The following is a 24,897-nucleotide window of genomic DNA, read 5'->3' on the forward strand; positions in this document are numbered from 1 at the left end:
GTCGAACAGTCGCTATGACATGAACTGAACACCAGGGGGCAGATGCTCTGACCAGTAGGTTAGCTTGCTGATCGGGACTGAGTGAGACTGGCTCGATATGCCCTGAAGCCCTCCTATGGTCCCTCCCTGGCTGGACAACCTCCCGTGTCCCTCCCCAGCCCCGATCATGCTCCGGAAGGGTTCCTTGGCCTGGCCTGTGCCCTCTCGCAATCCGGGATCCCTCAGGGGATGTCAGAGAGCTGGTTTTTGACCCGATCCTTCAGGCCAGGTGGAGGGACCCCACTGGTGCATGAATTTGTGTACCGAGCCTCTAGTAGTAAAATAAATCAATGAAATTGTCTTGGGGAAAAAAAGTCTTTTAAATAATTTAATACCTAACTTTTTTTCTCATTTTGTCCAGATTAATGAATTTATTGTGCTAACATACACAGTGAAAATAGGGTATGTTTTCATCAAGATTTCAAAAATAATCTGTGGCCTAATTTTCACCTAATAGCTAGAATTCCACATCCAATTTTCCATCTTTTTTTAAATAGCTCAGACATATCTTTGAAATACAGAATTTTTTTTTTAATTTTTCTGTTAATATTGTCAGAAGTATGTGAAACAACCTAATGTTAAATAGTTTTCTCCTACCCTGTAACAAGAAGTACATACTTGGAAAGACAAACAAGTTCAGATGGTGTGATAATGATTTACAAAAGCATACCCTGTCTCTACAAGATGGGAAACCACCCACACTCTTCTAAATTCTTAAATTTACATTGAATTCTTGAATTTATGAAAATCAATAGATTTGTGCTTGAGTAATGAGGCAATCATTCTCTTTCTTTGTGATTGAAATTACCTGGTGATCAACTTACCTCCTTCTAATTTTAACAAATAAATGACTTAACAGGAAAAAAAAATCACCTGCCAGATTTCAGAGGTAGTCTAGATTTTGAATTAAATGATATACTTCTTGGTGGCATTTTCAAAAGTTGTTAAAAACACATAGACTAAGTATTGAAAGGGGAAGGGAAATAACTCAGTTTGGGCAGTTTCTGTCGGAGCTAGATATGTTTTGTCATGACATAGAGTTGCAGTAGACTAATTTCTACCCCAAGTGAAACTCCAAGACACTGGGCCTATGAGACCTGTTTCAAATCAACCCTGAGAAGATGCTCAGAGAGAAGTAGCACTAAGGTGAGAATAGCAGTGTGTTTAACAAGTTTGATTTGTGACACAGTCAAACCAAATTACTTTTTTCACCACTATGCCTTTAAAATGCTTCTGGATTAAATATAGGAAATTCCCTGATTTTATGATTCTTGCTTTCCTCATAGGCAATGAAATATGCAGGTTTTATAGTGCTTAAAGCTTATATAGCTTAGGATGCCTTCCTCAAGGAAACACACACAGAAATGCAAATTATATTAAAAATAAATATTTATTAATGAGAAAAAAAGAATGATAAGAACATATAATGTTTTAAAAACTTTCACACACCATAAACATCACAAAATTTCCCCTGGAACAAACAAAAAACTCCACTACATTTGTACCAATTTCCCACCTAAAATACCTATGTAACACTTTTTTCTTACCTTTTTTTGACCATTTTGGTGGGCATAATCCAATCTGACTGGTCTTATAAGAAGTGGAAGTTTGGCCACCCAAAGAGATAGTAGGGTGCACACACAGAGAGAAAAGACAACCATCTGAAAGCCAAGAAGAAGCCTCCAGAAAAAACAAACCTACTGACACTGCTATCATTAATAACCTGGTTATTATTAACAGGAAATGAGTAAAGGGGAGACTAGATAATATAGGCATGCTATTTATACAATTTGCCAGAAAGCTGCAGTTAATATTCTCCAAGTCTGTTCCCCCAGATCACTGGGGGAAGGGACTGGACAATAGTCGCATGCCCACTAAGATCTGGGTGACCCAGGAAGATGCTTAACTTCAGTCACACCTGGGAGTGAGTCAGCGACCAGAGAAGGCGTGGCCACTGCAAAGGCAAGAAATCTGAGGTACTTAACTCCTGAACAAAGAAAGTTCTTGCTCTAGCTCTTGCTGTCTTGTGCTCTTGGCCTTCTTGCTCTCTTGGGACACTTGTTGCAAGGGATGTGCTCCCCTGCATTCCCCTATGCAGCTCACAGCCATGTGGACCCACACAATGGACTAATGGTCTTTTAACTAGCCTGATACTACATTGGACCCAGCTCCACCATGGAATGGACGCTCTGGATACTGGCCCTGCTTTTGGCTCTACGAGAGCCCTAGCAGCACATTTTCTGGGACTGGTTTAAAGACAATGGGACTTTACAAATCGAGGAATATAATTCCACACCAATAAAAACCATTCTTTCTCCCATGGGAGTCTTAGAAAATTCACCACACCCACTAGCAACAGAGGAATCCCACCAACCCAATCCTCTGGCAACAACAACTTGATCTTGAACTCTAGACTTCAGAACTGTGAGCAAATAAATATTGTAGAGATTAAAATATAGATATAATTGGGAGGAGGAGGCACTATTCTATCTACCACCTAGGGTATCAAGAGATTAAATAATGTCATAGCTAAGAGTTTGGACTCTCTATTTATGTTGATTTTTGTTTGAATTCTGCGACTTTGAATAGGCTTCTTAATCTTTCTAAGTCCTAGTTCCATTAAATGTGAAAATAACAGTGCCTACCTGTAGGTTGGTTATAAAATAATGTTTATAATATTCTTAGTATAGTGTCTGACACATAGTAAATGCTCAACAAATTGCAACTATTATTTTATTTATTGTCAATATCTGAAAAGAAATGATTTATCTCATATCTTCTATGTTTTTTTAATGAATGTTTAAACACACCTTAACATTGACCTATCCTAAATCATGTCAACTCCAGACTTTAACATGCGTTCCCAACATCCTTAGAAAGTTTTTAAAATATACTTTTGTTGATTTCAGAGAGGAAGGGAGAGAGAGATAGAAACATCAACGATGAAAGGAATGTCAGTCATGATGGACAATAATATAAATTTCCTACCCATTTTTAATCTTCTCAGTCAGATAGCTTTGTTAAGGAAAAAAAAAAAACAAACCTTCAAAGGCAATTCTGACTAAACATATTTTCAACTTTTTCCAGGGCATTCTAATAGCCTTTGGTCCATCTGCTTTCTAGTAGCATCTCACTTATAACTCCTTTCACATTTTTTATTCTCTCATTAATGAACTATTTTATCCACTGCTTTCCCTTGACACACACACACACACACACACACACACACACACATACACACACACATACACACACACATACACACACACACATGCACACGCACACAGTGGCAGCCTCTATGATACTCAGTAATAGACTGTTGGAATGTAAAATGAAATAATGAACTTGAATATATTTTGCAAACTATAGAGAGCTCTATGAATGGAAGACATCATATTGTTTATTACTGAGAATTGCTTGTTGGAGACTAGACATGTTGAAGTGGCTAAGTATGACTCTATCTCACCACCTGTGTATACTAAAACTCTGCTAGTTACACTTAATTCTATAACAAAAAGAAAATTTTCTCACATATTACTAGGTATTATTATTCTGGAAGAAAATTATCTTGATTACCCTTTGGAGTAAAAGAAAAAAAGAAGGTCTTTGAGATGATGTTATACTTAAACCCAGGGTATTTCTCCTGTGGCTATTGCCTTCATAAAGCTTTAAAGAAATCCAGTAATAATGCATGCTTTTTTGTTATATGTATCCATTGTGACAATATTATATTATATATTCTTATTCCAAATTAAATATGGAACTAAATAGGTGTACTATTATTCTCTGCTATTCCTTCCTCTTATAATGACCCCCCTTTCTATCTGGTAAACACAAGCTTTAAGTATAAGACTACCTTCCTTGTGAAAGCCTTTCTGATTTCCTTGAGTTGTGAGTTAAACATTAATATTTATTAATGTTGAATACTGTCATGTTTCTGTCCTGGCAGTAAACAAAGAGATAATGCTGCTTCCATAAAGCTATTTCCGTACTGCTTTCAAATATATATATATTAGAGGCCCGATGCACGACATTCATGCAAGAGTAGGCCTTCCTTCCCCCAGCTGCTGGCACCAGCTTTCCTCCAGCACCTGGGACCCGGGCTTACCTGGGACCCGGGCTTCCCTCCAGCATCTGGAATCCCGGCTTCTCTCTGACCGCTGGCAGGCACCCGGGACCCAGGCTTCCCTCTGGCCACCAGCAGGCACCTGAGACCCCGGTAGCCCTGGCTTCATCTGAGAGATCATCTGGTCTAATTAGCATATTAAGCTTTTATATATATATATATATATATATATATATATATATATATATATATATCACTGTCTATCTATGTATAAATATACAGTGATCAGCATTCTAAATAATACAAAAAAAGCTATTAGGGTCCTAGAGAGTGTTAGGGAAGTATTCTGTGATAGTGGTATTTGAGGATAGACCTAGGGGAAGATTGAAAACGGCCAAGTAATAAAGTGGAAAAAGTATATGCTAGAGGAGGAAAAAAAGGTAAATTACCTCAACTGGGCAGGGAATATATCTGGTATGCATGAGGAAAGCAAGGAGGCCAGTGAAAGTGAATGAGGGCAAGAATGGTTAAAGATAACTTGAAAAGGTAGTAAAGGCTCAGATTATTTATAGTCTTGTAGGTGTGATTTATGATTTAGGTTTTTATTTTGAATATAAGTTAATTCTGAATACAGCAGAATGACATGATCACACCTCCATTTTTAAAGGATCACTAAAGCTGTTTTGCATAAAAATTGGTTGGTGAGGAATGTGAAAACTGAATTAGGGAAACCAGATAGAATTTCCTTGCAAGAGTTTTGATAATAAATAATGGCAGCTTTGTCTGTTTTTAGCAAGTGGTAACAAGAGGTCAGGTTCTAGATTTATTTCAAAAATATAATAGAGAGTATGTACTCTCAGACTAGATATGAGTTATAAGAATATATAAGGTATCAAGGATATCTCCATGGTTTTTGGTCTATACTTCTGAAAACACAGAGTTGCCATTTTCTTTGACAGGGATTACATAGGAGGTAGATACACGTTTTTCTGAGCTAGAATAAAGCAAGAGTTGGGTTTAGAGTAGACATTGATTGCTTCAGACAGCCTAGAGTTGCTATTTGCCAACATGGGGAAGACTTCAGGGTTACCAGGAGTTCTGAAATTCTAACAGATATTCAGTTGGAGGCAACATCTACACAATGGAATACTACGCAGCTGTAAAAAAAGAAAGAACTCTTACCGTTTGCAACAGCATGGATGGACCTAGAGGGCATTATGCTAAGATAAATAAGCCAGTCAGAGCAAGATAAATATCACATGATCTCACTCATTTGTAGAATATAATGAACAACATAACGGATGAACTAAAATAAATCCAGAGACATAGAAGCATTGAACAGACCATCGAGCCTCAGAGGAGAGGCAGGGGAGGGCGGGCGGAGCATGTAAGAGATCAACCAAAGAATTTGTATGCATGCATATACTAGTAAGAATAACCAAAGGACACAGACAGTGGGGGGTTGGGGACATGTGCTGTGGAGGAGCAGGCAGAGAGAGGTCAATGAGGGGAAAAGGAAAATTGTAATACTTTCAAAAATGAAGAATTTAAAAATATATATAATAGAAGCAGGGAAAATGTAAAAAACAAAACAACAACAGAACACACAAAATAACTGGAGGTTAATAAAACTTTTTTTTGCCATGAGCCACATTGGCAATCAGGTAAAAAAAAAAAAAAAAAAAAAAGAGTAGGTTAAAAACACAGAAGTGGATTTCAGGAGAGAAAAGGCCCCTGTGTTGGGTTTTTACATTTGAAAGTAGTCAGTGCAATTATGGTATTTAAAACCGTATGACTGGATGAGATCATCTAGGACAAAAATGTAAACAAAGAAGAGAAAATGTGCAAGTTCTGAGCTAATTTATTTTGATGAGAATATTGAAGCCTAGACTAATTAAGAGATTCCTGTTAGTTCAGCTAATGATCTCCAGGGCCAGGATTAGAAATGTAATCACTTTAATCTCTAGCCAATGCTCTCTTCAATAAACTAGTTCCTGCCTTGAGTTAAAATGTAAACATATGTTTCCTATCTGTACACATTAACACACACAACGCATCCTAAATCCTAAAGCATCCATGCCGCTTTGAATACACCCACATATGTGGATTCTCAAAGGTGTCCTTTACTCCTGAGCACAATGCAACCAATAATCATTATGCAGAGGTGATTAACACTTTCTAAGATAAAATAACTTGGTCACATTGCAACTGCAGCCACAATAAAAGGACCATCATCTAGTACAGCTCTCAAATAACAATCTTGAAAAGAAAGGTATAAAGTTTACTATGGCAAGGAAAGAAAATGTTCTTTTTTTTTTTAAATAGATTTTATTGATTTTTTACAGAGAGGAAGGGAGAGAGATAGAGAGCTAGAAACATCGATGAGAGAGAAACATCGATCCGCTGCCTCCTGCACATCTCCCACTGGGGATGTGCCCGCAACCCAGGTACATGCCCTTGACCGGAATCGAACCTGGGACCTTTCAGTCCGCAGGCCGACGCTCTATCCACTGAGCCAAACCGGTTTTGGCAGAAAATGTTCTTATATTACCTTCAGGGGAATGATCACTTTACTCTTGTATTATAGTAAAATCAATCATATATCTCACCTTCTAGATAGGGAATCCTTGAGTGTCAGGGATCATATGTTACAAATAATTGTGCCTTCTTGATTATAGAAACTGGTACCTGTCTGTTTTTTAAAAAATGATTTTTGAGAGGAAAAATGAAAGAAGAAGAAAGAAAGGAAGAAAGGAAGAAAGGAATAAAGAAAGAAAGAAAGAAAGGAAGGAAGGAAGGAAGGAAGGAAGGAAGGAAGGAAGGAAGGAAGGAAGGAAGGAAGGAAGGAAGTTGAAAGAAAGAAATTGAAAGGAAGAAAGAAAGAAAGAAAGAAAGAAAGAAAGAAAGAAAGAAAGAGAGAGAGAGAGAGAGAGAGAGGGAGGGAGGGAGGGAGGGAAGGGAGGGAGGGAGGGAAGGAGGAAGGAAGGAAGGAAGGAAGGAAGGTTAAAATATTGGGCTGTTAACATGAATACATTTTGGAACTGAAAGGATTTGTTAATTAATACCCATAAATTCCAAGAGAGCAATTTCAGTCAAGCAGGGGAGCAGAAAAAGACGCCTCTAAGAAACAGAAGAAAAAGGGGGTGATGGAAGAAAGGGTCAGTTCAAGGCCAGGAGAATCTGAAAACTTGTGAATAAATAAAAATATTCCAGCCAGGACAGGAGAGCTTGAAGATGCAAATGAATTTATTAGATGCCTCAAACACTGTGGATGGAAAGTGAGCAGTTAAAGAAGGTTGGTACATGGGGTAGACTTGCAAGAGCAGAGGAACATTTTTTTATGAATCAAAAAGAAGTGAGTAGGTCAAGACAATTTTGATATATAAATAATTCAAAGAATAAGGTGAACTTAATGACAGTGAAGTGCTGTGATTAGATAGTGGGAGAAGTCTTAGGAAGTATTGGAACAGCCACTGTGAGAACTATGATAGGAAATCTACAGAAGACAGGCAGATGTTTTCCTGGGTTTGAGTAAAGAATGAGAACAGTATGAATTTGAAATGGAAACAATATTGCTTCAAATAGTTTTTAATGGAAAACTTTTATGAGCACTAATTTTGTAAAATATTATACGAATACAATTGAACATAGTCCCCGATCTTTCAAAAAGGTAATTTACTTGGAATTGAATACAAAATATCATTTCTGGAATAAGTCAGTGTGTGCTGGGCTCCAATTTAAGCATTTCTTATGAAATAACATTCCCAAAATTCTATGAGATAGAATCTATTATCATCTCCTTTACAGATATGAGTAAGTGAGGAATACAAATGTTAAGCTGTTTAATCAAGGCAAGTAAGTTGGACCAGCTTGGAACTGGACTTCAGATGCCATGGTCTTAAACAGAGTGAGATGAGAAAGTGACCAAAAATAAATAAATGTGTGTGTGTGTGTGTGTGTGTGTGTGTGTGTGTGTGTGTGTGTGTGATGCCTTGTTTTTTTCTTTTTTGTCATGGTTGTGATGGCAAGAAAAATCAAAGCAGATCAAGGCTGTAAGACTAAGAGATAAAAGATACAAAATGAGAGGACTGTGTTTTGAAACATGAAAAATTTCAAGTAAAGAAATAGCACACGTAATGATTTCAGAGATGAACAATTTGTACATATATAGGAACAACCTAGTTCACCTGGGTAAAGCAACCGTATCTCTGATAAGGGGAATCTTTGGGAAAGTATCTTCTTATATAAAATGATAATGGGCTCTAAAATTCACAATATAAACATTTTAATTAAGTTTAAAGTGAACCTACTCTAGGCTTATGAGGAGATATGTGTAACTGAAAATGAACTCATAAAAGAATAATGTATTTTTTAAAGAATGAAAATGTATTTTCTGAGACAGTATGGATGGACCTAGAAGATATTATGCTAAGTCAACACAGTCAAAGAAAGACAAATATTATATGATTTCACTCTATATGGAATCTAAAAGAACAAAATAAATGCACAAACAAAATTGTAACAGATACAGAGAACAGACTGATGGTTGTCAGAGAGGAGCAGGGTTGTGGGACTGAATGAAAAAGGAGAAGGGATTAAGAAGTACAAATTGGTAGTTACAAAACTGTAATAGGGATGTAAAGTAGAGCATAGAAAATATGGTCAGTAATCTATATATATAAAAGGCTAATATGCAAAGTGTCCCCTCAGGATGTGCGCTGAATATCAGGGGGCGGTGTGGAACAAAGAAAGGCCCAGGCCAGCAGCCAGCAGCCAGGAAAGGAAGGCTATGGCCGGCAATCAGAAGGCCCTTATCGCTGGCCAGGCCGAGGGACCCTACCCATGCACCAATTTTGTGCTCTGGGCCTCTAGTATTGTGATAACTATGTATGGTGCCAGGTAGGTACTGAAAATATTAGGGGGAACACTTTGTAAAGAATATAAATGCCTAACCACACCTCAAACCAATGAAAAATAATAGTGAATGTAAACTATAATTAAAAAATAAAATTTAGCCCTAGCTGGTTTGGCTCAGTGGATAGAGTATCGGCCTGCAGACTGAAGTGTTCCGGGTTTGATTCCGGTCAAGGGCACATGCCTGAGTTGCAGGCTTGATCCCCAGTAGGGGGCATGCAGGAGGCAACCAATCAATGATTCTCTCTCATCATTCATGTTTCTCTCTCTCCTTTTTCCTTCCTCTCTGAAATCAATAAAAATATATTTAAAAATAAATAAATAAAATTTAAACAAAAATATAATGTATTTTTTATGTCTTAGAATAGTTTGGGAGAAAGTTATTCACTCATTCATTCATCCATTCATTTAACTCATGCAATAATTGTGTTTATATTTAGAATTGTGTAGTGGCAGTTTAATATTTGTGGGATACTTAGAAGTCAACATAGATTTGGTTTATTGACTTGAGATGGCATGTACCTAACTCTTTCTGTGAAAAAGAAGAGTTTTTATTAAAGGAAAAGTTTGTAGTTTATTAAAATAAAAAAGGGAAAATTTCTACCATAATAGGTAAGAAAGAACACCTAAGAAAAGATCTCCCTCTGCTTAGGTTCCAGGGACCTATGTTCAGTAAGGCTGTAATTTTGTGCAGATTGCTTAACCTTTGTGGCTCTCAGTTCTCTCATCCATAGAGTGAGAGATGATCATTGAAGCCTTTTCCAGCTTTAACAGCAAATGAGTACCTAATGTCAGGACTGTGGCCCCAAACACACACAAAAATAATGAAGGTTACCTGATAACAGATTCCCTCCTTAACAAAATTAAGTCAGGTTCCTTTCAGTCTTTCAGATCTTCACTAGGTCTCCTTCTGTCCTCCTGAGCCACGCCCCAATATTTCATTTATTTCTTCTTAGTAATGTTTCATCTTTTGACTCCCCCACTCTGTACATTGATTATAAATTCCCAGCAGTCTTTGTTGTATTAGGAGTTGAGTTCAGTTCTATATTGAAGTCTCTCTCTCCTACAGCAATAGCTTAAATAAAATCTGTCTTGCTGTTTTAAACAAATATCCAATGTAAATTATCTTTGATACTAAAGCTAACAGAAATTGATCTTTGCATTTACTGGGTGAAAAAATTATAGACAAATGTAAGAGCAAAGAGAGAGAGAATACTTAAAATCTGATTTTGTCAATAACAATGCAGAGAAGAGAGATATTAACCTGGAACTACTCTACAATTTGGGGGGGGCGGGGGAAGAGGAAGGTATAGAATTATCTGTTTTCCTGAGAGGTCTTGTTTACTGACCATTGCAGAGGGTTTCATTTTCCCCTCTTTAAAATGAAATTAAATTGTGTCTAAGTTTTAAACTATCATTAAAACAATATAATCAAAAAGACTTTTAAAAGTAAAACCGACTAAATAATAATCACAGTACATTAGGCGAAGAGTTGCTTTTGTAAACTGTGTTTCTTTTAGTCTTTGACCAAATACATATATAATGTCCATACAATTTTGGACTCTACTTTTTTTCTTATTTATTATTAAATTGTCAGCCTTTGATCATTAAATTATTTCCACTTTTAGGTATTTTTTTTTTAAAAAGCTGCAAATATCTTAGAGATATGTTTTGCTTTGCTTTTGTATTTCTTAATTTAAAAACGGGTTTATGAGATCAATATGTAGAATCAATTTTCAATGTCTTCAGAATGGTGATACTGCTTTTGAAAAGCTTTGTAACAATTTACAATGCTACCAGTTGATGCATGAATGTACCAGTTTACCCCAACCTCATTAGCATTGGGTATTATGTTCATTAATTTAATAGGTTTTAAATGTACCTTTTTATTGTTTTAATTTGCAAGTCTTTAACTACTAGAGAACGTATTCCTGTTACTATTCATGATACCAGATGTTTATTTTCTACCTGGACTTTTTTTTTAATGATCTGCTCTTGTTATATGTTTGAATATTTGCTTTGTATTAAAAGCCTCTGTTTTTTAATGATTGATGCATTTTTCATTGGCTTCTTGTTTGCTATATTTGTTATATTTGTGGCAATATAAATGAGACTCCAAGTGGATTTAAACTATTTTGACTATGGCAATGCACATACTGAGTGATATTCTGAAAGGAGCTGGATTTTTCTAGACTGTTCAAAGCACATCAAATAGGCAGCATCGTGGTTTGCTTCTTTAGCATGGTTAGCATCACTGGTTCCAGTAATGGGCTCTTTTTTGCAAGTCTATGGTGCATGAAGACTCCTGATAATAACATGCACTTTAATGGAAATGTGTATTTAAATTAATAACAGCACTGAGATAATGTACCAAAAATGGCTGGGCTAAAAGGCTGAGAAGGAAAGTAATGGTAAAGTTGTAAAATGTATAACTTCTCAAATTGGATAGGATCAGACAAAGGCAAGTAATATTCTAATACTTAGAGGTTGTAAGCAAAATATAAAGGAATATAAGTAATGAGATGAGATAAAAAAAAATTAAGCAAATAGCAAATATTGTATAGGCAACTCATATGTGTTATGTATATTTATAAAAGCTATTACTGCCATTTTGTTTGAGTACTTTTCCAAACTTTTATAAGTAGAGAGGAAAGTGAAAAAGATGTAACTCATTAAAGTTCAGAGTAAGACAGTGACAAAATCAACACCTAGCTCATAAATACATTATTATTATTATTATTATTATTATCATTTTGCTTTTAACCCTGGTTCCAGAACTTCCCTCAAATTATCCAATGTATTTCATAGGGATGAGTGGAAGCTAAAATATATTAGACAGATGCAAAGAGGCTGGGAGAAATAACAAGCAAAAAACACAACAAACCCAAAACGGAAAACAATAAACAGAGAGAAACGTTCTTGCAGTGGTTTAACGTTTTGGCTAATGAGAGAATTGAGTGCAGTGAAACCTGTTTCCATGCACCTGGCAAATCACACACACCTCAGGTCCCATAGCTGAAAAATCAGGTTAATTTTATTTCCTCGTTGTCTTTCTTTGAACATAAGAGTCATCTCAAGAGCATCCAGATTTATCATGAAGTATTAATTAGTAAAATTATGCCAAGTTTGCTGAGGTTATGTGGTTTTAATTTTTTCCTCTGTGATGTTTATATAAAGTTACTATGTGATAAATACACTATTTGCAAGTTCTCCTTGAAGAGTCACCAGACTTAATATAGCATCTGACTAACCAACCTTTAGCAGAATTGTGGGCTTAATCTGCATCAATTTCCAGTTTACTTGCTAATGATCTCTTCAACAATATTCATAAGACTTCTTTCTTGGTTCTCTAAATTCTTCAGTTTTTCACTCCATTTTAAAAAAAATGTTTCAGCTGTTCCAGTTGAATTTGCACTATTCAATCCCTGATAAAATTTCCAGCAGCCTGTAAGATATGTTACCAAAAATAATGCATTTTATATGTTATCGCTTCCTTCAACCACTAAAAAGCTGTTTCTACTCCCAGATACCCAGAGTTGGAGTAGACAAGATTTAGAGAACTAGCATAGAACTGAGAGAGCTCCAAGAGGAAATGGGTACAAAAAAGAAAAATGACCTGGGAAATCTTTTGAAGCCAGCAGTGATAGTAATAGTGGTGGCGGTAGTGTGTGTGTGTGTGTGTGTGTGTGTGTGGGGGGGGGGGGGGGGGGGGTTTGGTACTTTCTAATTGCTAGGACTCAATTCTTTATCCTCAAATTTCATAGAAATATTTCATATTCTCTCACAAATTTCTCAATGAATATAAATTGATATGTGCTCATGCAAACCTAAAGTAAATATGTCATTGTTTAAAAACAACATCAACAACAGCTTATTTTGTCCTATACAAAAGCTTGGTACTACCAATGGTCTCTTACAACGCATTCCAAATTAGATTCTGATGTTGAAACTCTACATCTAGGATCCTAAAGGATATGATGTCAAGTGTTAAGTACCAATTCCAAAACTAAAATAGATACATAGGAAAGAAGAAGCATGTCAAATCTGTCTCATAAAAATACTGGAAATAGAAAAATTAAATAGAAATAATATTAAAATTAAGAGAATTTGCTCAGGAAATGAGATTAAGATTGGCTAAAAACAAAGAAGGAAACAACCCGCAACTCCTGAAAGACACACACGTAAATCTGAGTAAAAGTAGAGTGATTTTACATAGCTGAGCATTAAAACTCAAGAAAATTGAAGAAAATGTTGGGGCATAAAGAGACTTAATATACTTAAACATTTGTTCTTTCACTCACTAAGAAATAAAGTAGCAAAATGTCAAATATTTACCAGGGATTCTCTTTTCTTTACAAGCAACTAAGCAATTTTTTTCTTTTTCCTAGGGCTCTGAAACCTCCAGAATGAATTTAGAGCAGGTATTAGTGACTGTTTTGGTTGACTGATCAAAAGTCAAAAGGGTGAAAAGGCCATTAAGATGTGTTCCAGTCTAGAGTCACAGATCAGCTTTTGTTCTAACATCTCCTAATTAGCTGCTGAAAATTTAGTAGGAAACAGGCTTCATAGGTATAATAATAAGCACTTTCACACAAACATCGATTAGGGGTAACCTTAATGTTAGCAGGAAATCCAAAACTAGTAAAGGGCACCTTGAAGGCACAGTGGAGATGCAAAGCCTTGGTAGATTCACTATACCCCACTCCTGACATGCTACAGCCATTGCCCAAGCCAGGAGTTACTAAACTCAAATTTACTGGCTACTTTGGACCAATGCAAGGTATTTCTGGCTGATGTAAAAAGACACACACACACACACACACACACACACACACACACCATAAACAAACACACAAACAAACAAACAAAAACTAGGTCAGTCTTCTGAAATAAATTTGTAAGAGTCAGTGGAATTTCTATGGGAAGAACAAAGCTAATTAAAAATAATAAAAACAATCCCAGTACTAAAAAAATGAAGTTCTACTACTATCTCACTCTGTAGGTCTCCAGCCTCGTACTGAGTTCACAGGAACCTTACTTTCCTACTCAACGATTGAAGGATTTGAACACCACGGACACTAAAATATAGTAAAGATCTAACTTCCCTTGATTTTATATGATTGAGATTTTCAAACCTTTCATAAACATTGTTTATATCTTTTCCACTGGAAAAATTTATATCATAAAATTACCAGATATTTCATGTTCAAATTAAATTAAAGACCATAGAGTCTAGTGTATCCCATGACACTTATGAATAAGAACAATGAGCAGTAAATACGACTATACACCTCACTAAAGGTACATATTTTCTTCATGTGCAAATATACTTGTCTAAGAACTATGGTAAACAAAACCTTTTTTAAAAAACGTATAATAAAGCATATTTATAATTTGCATTAGGATAGCTAACTAAAACCACCTATCATGTGCTTTTCCTGACTGGTTTTCTTATTATTCAGGCACAATAATTGATATTACATACCAACATAAGGACATAAGGGCATAAGAATAGCCATGCTATGACTTTGTATACCTTATAAACTCATTTAGTTATTCATTTATTCATTCTACTAATTTAATGAGCACTTACTAGTTGCTAGTAACTATGCAAGGATTGGGAGGGACTCAGCTACAAATTACATAATCCTTGACTTCAAGGATTTAAGTATTTAACTTTAGTATATAAAGTATGAATCTTTCAGAGAAACTAAATTATTTTAGCTCTTTTTTCTAATAATAAACATTTCTTCCTTAATAAACAATTTATACATATAAAACCCTAATATGCAAAGAGACCGAACAGCGGAACAACCAAACAACGGGTTGCTATGATGTGCACTGATCACCAGGGGGCGCATGCAGAACATGGCGAGTGTCGGCAGCAGGCGGCAGAGCACGGAACATGGCAGGCGTCGGCTGAGGTGGGATGGTGCAGCAGGTGAGCAGGGGTTCCAGACCAAGGCAGGGTGACATTGGGGTGAGCCTCTGGTGGTTACTGAAAATTCTTTGCTCCCATGTGCTACAATATGCTCAGTGCTCACACCCACTGCCCGCGCTCAGCACCAGTACAGATCGCTTGGAGCAGTCAGCAGGTGCGAACCGTGCTGCCGCCGTCAGCGTGTGGGAGCGGTGGCAGCGGAAGCAGGGCTGCTGAGACCGCCCCGGTGCCCACCGCAGCCTCACTGCCCACAGTTCCTTTCAAGGTGGAAGAATTTGTGCACTGGGCCCCTAGTATGTTATAATATACTTCTTCTCAGGTAGCATTCTTTTATATTGTGTTTGCCACTCACTTCTCTCAACAATCTTTCAGGCCAATGTTATCAAAACTTACATATCAATCAAGTTTAATGTTATTTTGACTGAGGAGAAACCACATATCCTTCACCTCTTATTGATCAATTGTTAGGAGAGGAAATGCTGGTGAGTTATACATACTAATACAAATAATAAACAATACATTTTAATTTGTGAGCAAAAGACACTTGAATGCACATGTGAAATAAATAGATAAATGGATATAAAAATAAAAACCAAGAGATAATGTGCCCACGAGGAGTTAGAAAATCAGAGAACAAAGAATAAAAAGCCATCACAAAGCAAGAGCAGTATTATAAAAATAAATATCATAGCATAACACGGGCTTGTCTTCTCTTGGAAAGATGCCAGAGAACTACTCTGTGTCTCTGAGTAGCAACAGATGAAGCAGTTTGATGAATGATGCCCTGGTGCTAGCTTCATCCACAGAGTCACTGAGGCTTACTGATGATCCGGGAGGGATAAAAGGGTTGGGGAAAAGAGTTACAGCACCGATACTGACAGACTCAATCTGATTACAGAACGGAAGTCTTTATCATTCTGTGGACTACCTATGAAATTATAGCTATAAGAGCCTTACTTAATATTATTAACTTATTGATTAAATTGTATGTAAAAGAAAAACAATGAAATACCTATAATTATGAAAGATGTAGAGGAATCAGTTAATACAATTTCATTTCCTTGGGCAGAGCCTACATGAAAGCCAAAATGTCCTAGGTAGCTTTCCTGTCTTGAATTGCTTAATCATGAAAGTCCTAGGAAATTTAGGGGAACTAATGAAGGGCTAAGTATCTAAGGAGAGGGACAGGCTATACTTTTGCATGGAAAAATAGCAGGCCCTGGTCTTATATTTGTTCTAGAACAGCGGTTCTCAATCTGTGGGTCGTGACCCCTTTGTGGGTCGAATGACCCTTTCACAGAGTTCGCCTAAATACATCCTGCATATCAGATATTTACATTATGATTCATAACAGTAGCAAAATTACAATTATGAAGTAGGAACAAAAATAATTTTATGGTTGGTTGTCACCACAACATGAGGAACTGTATTAAAGGGTCGCGGCATTAGGAGGGTTGAGAACCAATGTTCTAGAATCTTCATGTCTTCATTGGTTTGATTTTCTATAATATTTATGGGTTATTATTCAGTGTTATAGCTCTTGAGATAAGCAATAAAAAAGTAAGCATGACTTTTAGTAATAGTCATTGTGATGAGTAGAAGTGCCACCAATTGAGCAATACAGATGATTTTTTTTTTTTTACTGGAAAGGTATATTATATGCTAGACTGCTCCAAGAAGGGATATATATATATATATATATATATATATATATATATATATATCTTTACTTTTTTTCAATCTATATTGTGTACTTTCCTAAATTGAATTTCCTAGTTAAGGTTATCAAAAGTAATCAGACAAGAGAAAATATGTATAAAAATTAGATAAATTTAGATAATTTTACTCATATGAGGTTAACATTACCACTATTTAAATTTTTCAAGTGTTTTTCAGTAACTGTACCAATAAAACTAAAGTACAGTGTCAAGAAAGTAAAAATGTTTAAATAGTCTTTCAAATCTCTATATAACATGAACTCAAATGAGAAATATAGACAATTCCACCTCAGTATTAATCATCCAGTGAGAAGGGGCCTTAGGTAGTTTACATTTCAGTTTCCCATTTTCTTCGTAAATATCTTTAGAGGATGAGAATCATGCTTTTAGTTTGAACAGAAGAGCCTAATGGGTAACAACCTTGGTTCTGCACAGAGGCTTTGTGGCAAGTCCTCCCTTTTCCAGCTTGGATAACCTTGGACAATTTACTAAATCTGTACTTGGACTACAGGACAAACTACTCAAGTTCTCTGGGTCACTATTTCCTCATTTTAAAAACGGAGAACATAAGGGTTCTTACTTCATTGGGTCAATAACAGTGCTAAATTAGTAAAGTACTTAGGACAGTGCCTGACGCATAGTGTAGTCTCCAAAATCTTTAGTCATTATTAGGAGTGTACTTTGAGTGCTCAAAAGATTGTTCAATTCTTTGTGGTACAGTTTTTAATATGGAAAATTATTCCTTATATTGAATCAAAACTGCCTTCTGAAACTTTGCTCCTATTTATATTTTCAAAGGAAGAAATTTAGTGCCGATTTTACTTAATAGCTATTCATAATTAGAAAGCAGTGCTCATATCCACTCCTTTTTTGTGTGTGGGATAAAACATACCACAAAAAATTTGATAAGCCCAACAACTGTATCTTTTTTTTTAATATATTTTATTGATTTTTTACAGAGAGGAAGGGAGAGAGATAGAGAGTCAGAAACATCGATGAGAGAGAAACATCGACCAGCAGCCTCCTGCACATGCCCCCGACCGGAATTGAACCCGGGACCTTTGAGTCCGCAGGCCGACGCTCTATCCACTGAGCCAAACTGGTTTCGGCCCAACAACTGTATCTTTATCCAATCATCTATTAAATGTAGAATAAGGATATTTTAATACTTTAATAATATACTGGTATATCTCACATTTTTCCTAAACTGAAACTGAAAACAAATATTATTCCATCTGTCTAGGGTATATCCAAAGCAATCTAGGGACAGGTCTAATAAACAAGTCATATGTCCAGCCACTCCAATTTCCTTTTTAATATGATTTCATGGAAATGTAAGTCTGAGGAGAATAATTACATACACTTACCTTGGAAAATACTATTGTATATTCAATATATAAAGGGGTAAAAGGAAGTATAGTTAAGATTAAGGGGAGAATGGTATTAGAAAAAAAAAATCGCTAATGCCAGACAGTGACACAAGAAAGAAAAGATTATATTATAGGCCAGGTAAACTATTTTAAAACTTTTAAAAAAACTGAAATATTTTACAAATCAAAGCAAGAACATCAGCTAGAACAGAAAAACTAAATTGCAATTCTTAAAAGGGCTTTCCTTTTTTTTTTTTTTTTTTTTTACTGTTTGGTAAGACAATGCCTAAAGCAGTCAGCAGCTTCTGGTTCTGAAGTGGAGCAGGTCGCAGCAAGCCCCAGTTCAAAACATTTCACTCCTGGGACCCATAAAAGAGTAAGCTGTGAATATTGAAGCACTAGCCACTGTGATACCTGCTGCCCAGGAAACATTTCATCTGCGCTACCTTCAAGGCAGCTTGCTTATGGGTCTTTAAAAATCTGTACTGGCTTCTCATTGCTATTAGGAGGAAACTAATAAGCAAAGTTAAACTTTAGCTTTTTTTTTTTTTTCTCCAGTTACTACAGAGTGAAATACCAGGACTCTTTTTAATATAGTTGTCTTATAAACTGCATCCTTTCTAGTCCCTCTCTGTGCATGTCCCAAGAATAAAAAAATAAACAAAAAAATAAAAACCTCAAAACATCAGTAACCAAAAATACCTCCTCATACTATGGGAAAAATTGTTATGGCAGCCAGCACCTGGGGGAATATGTACCCAAGGCTCCATTGCAGTTGTGTATATTTCTACTGCTCAGTCAAGGCAAACAGAAACCAGCTGCCTGTGACTAGCTCAGACTAATGAGCAGAAAATCAACATAGGCTGATCCAGGATGAATATCAGCATCTGCTAGGCCATTGTCTCTGCTGATGTGTCTGAGCAGAAGGAAAAGCCAAACAGACAGCCGGCTATGAGGCAGAACACAAGATGAGGAGCTGCTAACCAACTGCCAAATCTCTGGTGGAGGAACGATGGTAGGAAAGAGAGGCCTCAAACTCACACAGAAGGTGCCTCATCTGAAATGCAAACTCTGTGCCCTATTCCAGTTAGATTATTCCTTAAACAATTCTTTTGGAAATTTTAAACAAAAGACAGTAAAAAAAACAACTATCCATGAGTCAGGAGGTGTGATTAATGATTAGGAATCATAAAATCATTTTATGCTTCATTGCACTCACCAGAGACAGCAAGATGAACCAACATGGCAGACTATGGACCACTGCAACACATAATGAAGTATCCCTCTGATCTGAACAAGTGATATTACATATAAGGCATAATTCTCATATTGAATATGGGGAGGAATTTACCTCTTTCCTATTGCTTCCACTTTCAGTTGGGGCTTCTGCTGCTCACTCAGCTCTATCCCTGAGCATATGGTCCTCTTTCCACGACCTCAGAAGCACCAATACCTTAACATTATGCTCAGACTCTTCTGATACTTGACTACTCCACAAAGTAAGCTCTTTATCGCCCTTGGGAGGATGGCCTCTTAAATCGAATTTGAAAAGCCAAGGAGAAAACTGATGAAGAGGAAAAACAAGTGGTCTTCTTGCCAATCTCTCTTCTCTGGAACAATTATTTCTACTATGTTATTGTTACATGCTGTTGAGTCTGTCCCAATTTCTGATAACTCTCTGAATGGGTGATGTCTACGGTGTCCTGTCCTCAAGAGCCCTGCTCAGCTCTAGATTCACTCCTATTGTTTCTTTTATGGAGTCAATCCATCTTAAACTTGGTCTTCCTCTTTTCCTGCTGCCTTCTAGTTTTCTCAGCATTATTGTCTTTTCCAAAGAACCTTGCCTTCTGTAGATGTACCCACAGTAAAACAGCTTCAGTTTCATAATTTTTGCTTCCAGTGATGTTTCAGGCCTAATTTGCTCTAGGACCACTTGTTTTTCTTTCTGGAGGTCCAGGGTAGGGTATCCATATAGTTCACCTTCAACACCATATTTCAAATGATTCATTTTTTTTTCCATCAGCCCTTCCCACTGTCCAACTTCACATCTTTTCATGGCTATTGGAAATATGAGGGTGTGCATGACCACAGCCTTGGTTTCCAGTGCCATTTCTTTGCTCACACCGCTCTTTCCTAATTCTCCCATGGCTGCCCTTTTAAGTCTCAAGCTTCTCTTGATTTCTTGACTATAGTTTCCATTAGAATTGATGACTGAAACAAAGTAAGCAAAATCTTTAACAATTTGGATGGCTACATTGTCTGTCTCAAAGTTGTGTATTTTTGTGTAGTCATGATTTTTGTTTTCTTGGTGTTCAAATACAATCCTGTTTTCTTCTTTGACTTTCATCAGAAGTCTTTTCTGACCTGGCTGTGGCTTGATCCTTTCTCTGTTTTCACTCCCTGAAGCCAGGGGTGGCCCTAAGAGTAGGAGTGAAGGCAGACAGGAAGCAGTTCTGCAGGTCCAACTGTTGTGGCAGTGCATCCACTGGGAGAATTGAGAATCAGGATGAAGAGGAAACAGCAAAGAGGAACAAGCAGTAAAAAGTCTCAATATGAAAAATACCCAACAGAAAAAAGGAGGGAACCGGGCTCCTGTGCAGAGTGAAGGGGAACCGCACCATTTGGGAGGGCTTGAAGCCCGGAAGCCTGGGGGAATTGGCAGGCTGGGAAGGGTTAGAGTGACGATTTGTCCCAACTTTTCAATGGGCCATACCTAACAGGCCTGTTGATCACAATGAAGTGGGAGATAATGTGGAAAAGATCATAGTACAGCAAATGGAAATCAGGAGAACGACGAGGAGCAGCGAATGAGACATCATATGCTCGTCCAAACGCCTGAACCTGATCATCATGATGACTTTTACCTTATTCCTTGAATCCTAAGGTTTTCTCTGAGGTGAATAATGTGGCTTCTTCACTATATGTTTTTAGTTTTGTGGCTTGCTTTTCTATAAACCTTTTGGTGTTATCGCTTTCCAGTTTCTAATTAAATATTGTTTTTGTCTGAGTCTAATTTTTTCTGTCCAAGAGGGAAATTTTACCCAGTTTTCAGAAAAATATTTTTTTCATGATGTGAAATTAATAAAGCAGTTTAAAAAGAAAAAAAAAGCCATTTCAAATTACTCCTCAAATAAAATAAGCTAAAAATTGCTTGACATGGTTAAAAGGTTAAGAATCTCAGTTATCTGTGGACTATTTTGTAAACTTGAAAAATATGAGTGTGGGAGCTTAGTGTGCTAAGTGATGTTTTAAAAGCATGATGTAGGCATATGTTTGTGATGGGTATTGAAAGATAGCAGAATATACCTGCTCCAAGAATGTCCATAGGCATTGAGGATGTACCACCCAAAATATACCACTTTGTTATAGTAAGTATTTTGAGCTGCAGGTTCTTGCAAATGCAGAGAGAGGCTTTCTCTGAACTTCCCTTGCCCACCTAAAGATAGATCCTCAAAAACGAAACTCAACTGTCATAAATCTCCTACCAGGGGAGTTTCACCACAGGAGAGAAACCTAAATATCCACACCACACCAGACTTTATTACAAACTATCATAACTCCTATCTGTTCGTCTAAGGGTCCATTTGTTTTCCTAAACATCATTTATTCTCCTCCAAGAGGGCTCCATCCCTGTTCCCCTTTCCCTGTTAACTTAGTATTTAATCCCAAATTCTAAGCCACCTTGGGAGTTACTCATTTTTTCCTGGGAATCTCCCATGTGTACATGAAGTATACATGTTATACATGTTAATAAACTTATTTTTTTCCTGTTAATAATCTGTTTATTTTATTATAGACATGTCATCCAAGAACTCAGAAGGGGAGAGGAAAAATTATTTTTCTCCCTTATATATGTAACACGAAACATCTGTGTGGTGACTAAAGAGCTCATAAACCATGAAGTCCTTTTTTAAAGAAAATCAAGAGAAACTGCCTTACTTCAAAAGGGGAAATTAAAGATAATAGCAAGAGAAACAGAAGAGATCAGAAACAGAATTTACAGTATTTAGTGAAAAGAGTGGTTTTTGAACCAAATGTGAAAATTCATAAACTGTGAATCACTGTGTGTGGGGGGAGGAGAGAGAGATTAATGTTGCAAATTGGTTCAGCATTTTTGTTTTCTAATTTTTCCAAAAGCCAACACAGAGAACAGAAAGAAAAAAACCAGAGCTTTGTAAATCAATGCTTTTCAATTTTCTCAATGCATCAGAAATAATTGAATAATAATAATAATAATAAAAGCTTAGACTGGCAGCTCTGAAAGCCATCTTTGCGTTGTTCCAGTGTTCGGCTCCAGGTTAGCAGCCACCTCCGCTGTGCTCCCCCTTCACAGCCACACAGCCAGGACTGCCAGCTTGCCGCCAGGCTCCTTGAACTCTCTTGCCTTAAAAGAAACCCACTGCATTGGATCACCCACGTGCCACACCACGTCAGAGGCTGAGTTGGACACCAGCTCCGAGATCAACACCAAGGACTTAAAGAAGAAGGTAGATGAGGAGGGGTCAAAGAATGGAAGAGATGCACTTGCTAATGGGGACAGTATGAGAAAAATGGGGAACACAAGGCTGACAATGAGATACCTGAAGAAGAAGAAAGAGGGGTTGAAGAGGAGGTGGAGGGTGGTGATGGAAAGAGAATGGAGATGAAGGTTAGGAGGCTGAGGCAGCAGGCAAAAGGCAGCTAACGATGATGAGGATGAGGATGTTGACATCATGAAACAGTAGACCAATGAAGATGACTACACAGCAAAAAGGGAAAAGTTAAACTAAAAAGAAGCCTTTCATGACCCATTCACCTTCCACTTCCTGTGTCCTTCAAGTAGAGAGTCCCATGGGCCCACCGCAGAGAGCACCACCCACAGGTGACAGGCACTCTCCACCACCCAACCAAAATCACAAGGTGAATTTGGAAAAGGGGGGGGGGGGGAAGAACCCAAACCAAGGCCCTGCTTTTTTTTTCTTAAAAGTACTTTAAAAAGGAAAATATACATTTTAAAATTTGCATTGTATATTTTTCTACATATTGATAGGGATCAATCAATTTTCGAGATCTCGGGATGACCAAATCAACCTTTGGAGCGTTCTTTGTCCTACTTCTGTCTTCACTTGGCTGTGACCGTGTTCACTGTAATCTCTAAGAAAAAAAGCCCAAAACCTTGTTAAAAAAAAAAAAAAAGAAAAAAAGAAGAAGAAGACAAAGAAGAAGCCAAAACAACAGCAAAGACAATCTTATTCTGAAAACTCCAGTAACTTTTTTGTGTATGTATTTAGCCCTACCATAGTAGTTAGTATAAGGCCAAAGAAACAGATAAAAGGTTTCTCCTCCCCCTTTTCTTTCTCTCTATGAAGTTGCTGTTTGTTTACTTATTTGTTGGCTTGTTTGACGTGCATGTGAAACAATGTTGTCCAACCATAAACCGGAATTTTATTTTGCTGAGTTTTTCTAACACCACCACCAAAAAGCCCAAACTGTATAACACTCTTCCACTTACCCTGTAATCTCAGTTTAATCTGGGTGGGGTCCAGTTAACAAATTTTAAGAAGTTGGTCAGGTGATTTTGAACCAGCCTGGGCTAAGAATACCTACTGCTTTAAAGGGAGGAAAGTTCTAAGAGAACTAATGGGGGAAATGGAGAAAAGAGATTTGGGGCAGTACATCAACTCTCCTTTTGCAGGGTTTCGGACCTAGTTTTCATAAAACCAAATAGAAAATAAAGTTCAATCAGTTCAGCTGCCACACTTAAGGTTTAAAAAGCTGAACCTTAGAGATGAAGTGACTTTACGTTATTATCCATGAGGAATTACAGCTCAAATTGGAGGTCTGATATCTTCTCCTCAGGGCCATTTGCTCTTTGTCCATGGCTGAAATAAGAAAACTATTAATTTTAGAAATGTCATTGAGTCTAGAGAATCCCATCCTTGAAATGAGGGTTTGAATGCCATGTTTTTTATTTGAATTTGGAAGAGAAGCTGACTAGATGGAGGGAAGAAGGAGGCAGAGGGCAATGGAGAGAAGCCAAGCTATCCTAGAGCCAAAGTGCTCAATCAGTTTAGAAAACAGAGTGAGACAACTCATATTCATTTACAAGGAAAGAAAATCAGTTATTTACCTCATTGCACACCTAAGAATAAATTACAGTAGTATAAAAGGCCCCAAATTGAACAGACATTTAAAAATATTTTAGAATAGTATATAGCACATATTTAGGGTCTCAGGATAAAAAGAAATTTATAAGTCTAACACAAAGCCACAGATCATAAAATAAACAGAATGTAAATGTGACTATATATATATACATATATATAAATATCAGATATAATAGAAGATATATAATAAAAGTTACCACTATAAAACTGAAAATTCAAGACAGTTTTGAAGAGAATACTTTAACAATTAGTACCCAGAATATATAAAGATGCAGTTTAAATTTTTAAAATGTGAACAAATAGAAAAGTAAATGGGAAAATTCACAATTCACAGAAAAGGAAATTATACTGACCAATAAACATAAAATTATGCTCAAATTTCTTTAAGGACATGTAAATTAAAACAACCAGCAAACACTTTTTAGCACTTAACAGATTGGCAAGTTAACTTATATTTGATAATGTCAGATACTGACAAAGGATAAAAATGTGAACTTTCAGGTTTCCCTAGTTTGAGTATTAATTGCTGCACAACCTTTAAATAGTAATGTGGTAACATCTAGTAGATGTACATAAACAAGACCAGAAACTTAACATGTGGTGTAGATCCTTGTGAAACTCTCACACAGTGCACAGAAAATAAGCACAAGATATTCACTGAAATAGTAATTTTTTAAAATATGTTTATTGATTTCAGAGAGAA

At 36.7% G+C, this 24,897-nt stretch overlaps 2 pseudogenes; both read left to right on the forward strand.

Annotated features, from left to right (window-relative positions):
* Nucleotides 1-13,636: 13,636 nt before the first annotated feature.
* On the forward strand, nt 13,637-20,924 carry LOC118675703 (annotated as a pseudogene).
* A 441-nt stretch (nt 20,925-21,365) lies between these two features.
* Nucleotides 21,366-22,817, forward strand: LOC118675704 (annotated as a pseudogene).
* The last annotated feature ends 2,080 nt before the right edge of the window (nt 22,818-24,897 follow it).

The sequence above is a fragment of the Myotis myotis genome, unplaced genomic scaffold, assembly GCF_014108235.1.
Source record: "Myotis myotis isolate mMyoMyo1 unplaced genomic scaffold, mMyoMyo1.p scaffold_m19_p_2, whole genome shotgun sequence".
Classification (NCBI taxonomy): Eukaryota; Metazoa; Chordata; class Mammalia; order Chiroptera; family Vespertilionidae; genus Myotis; species Myotis myotis.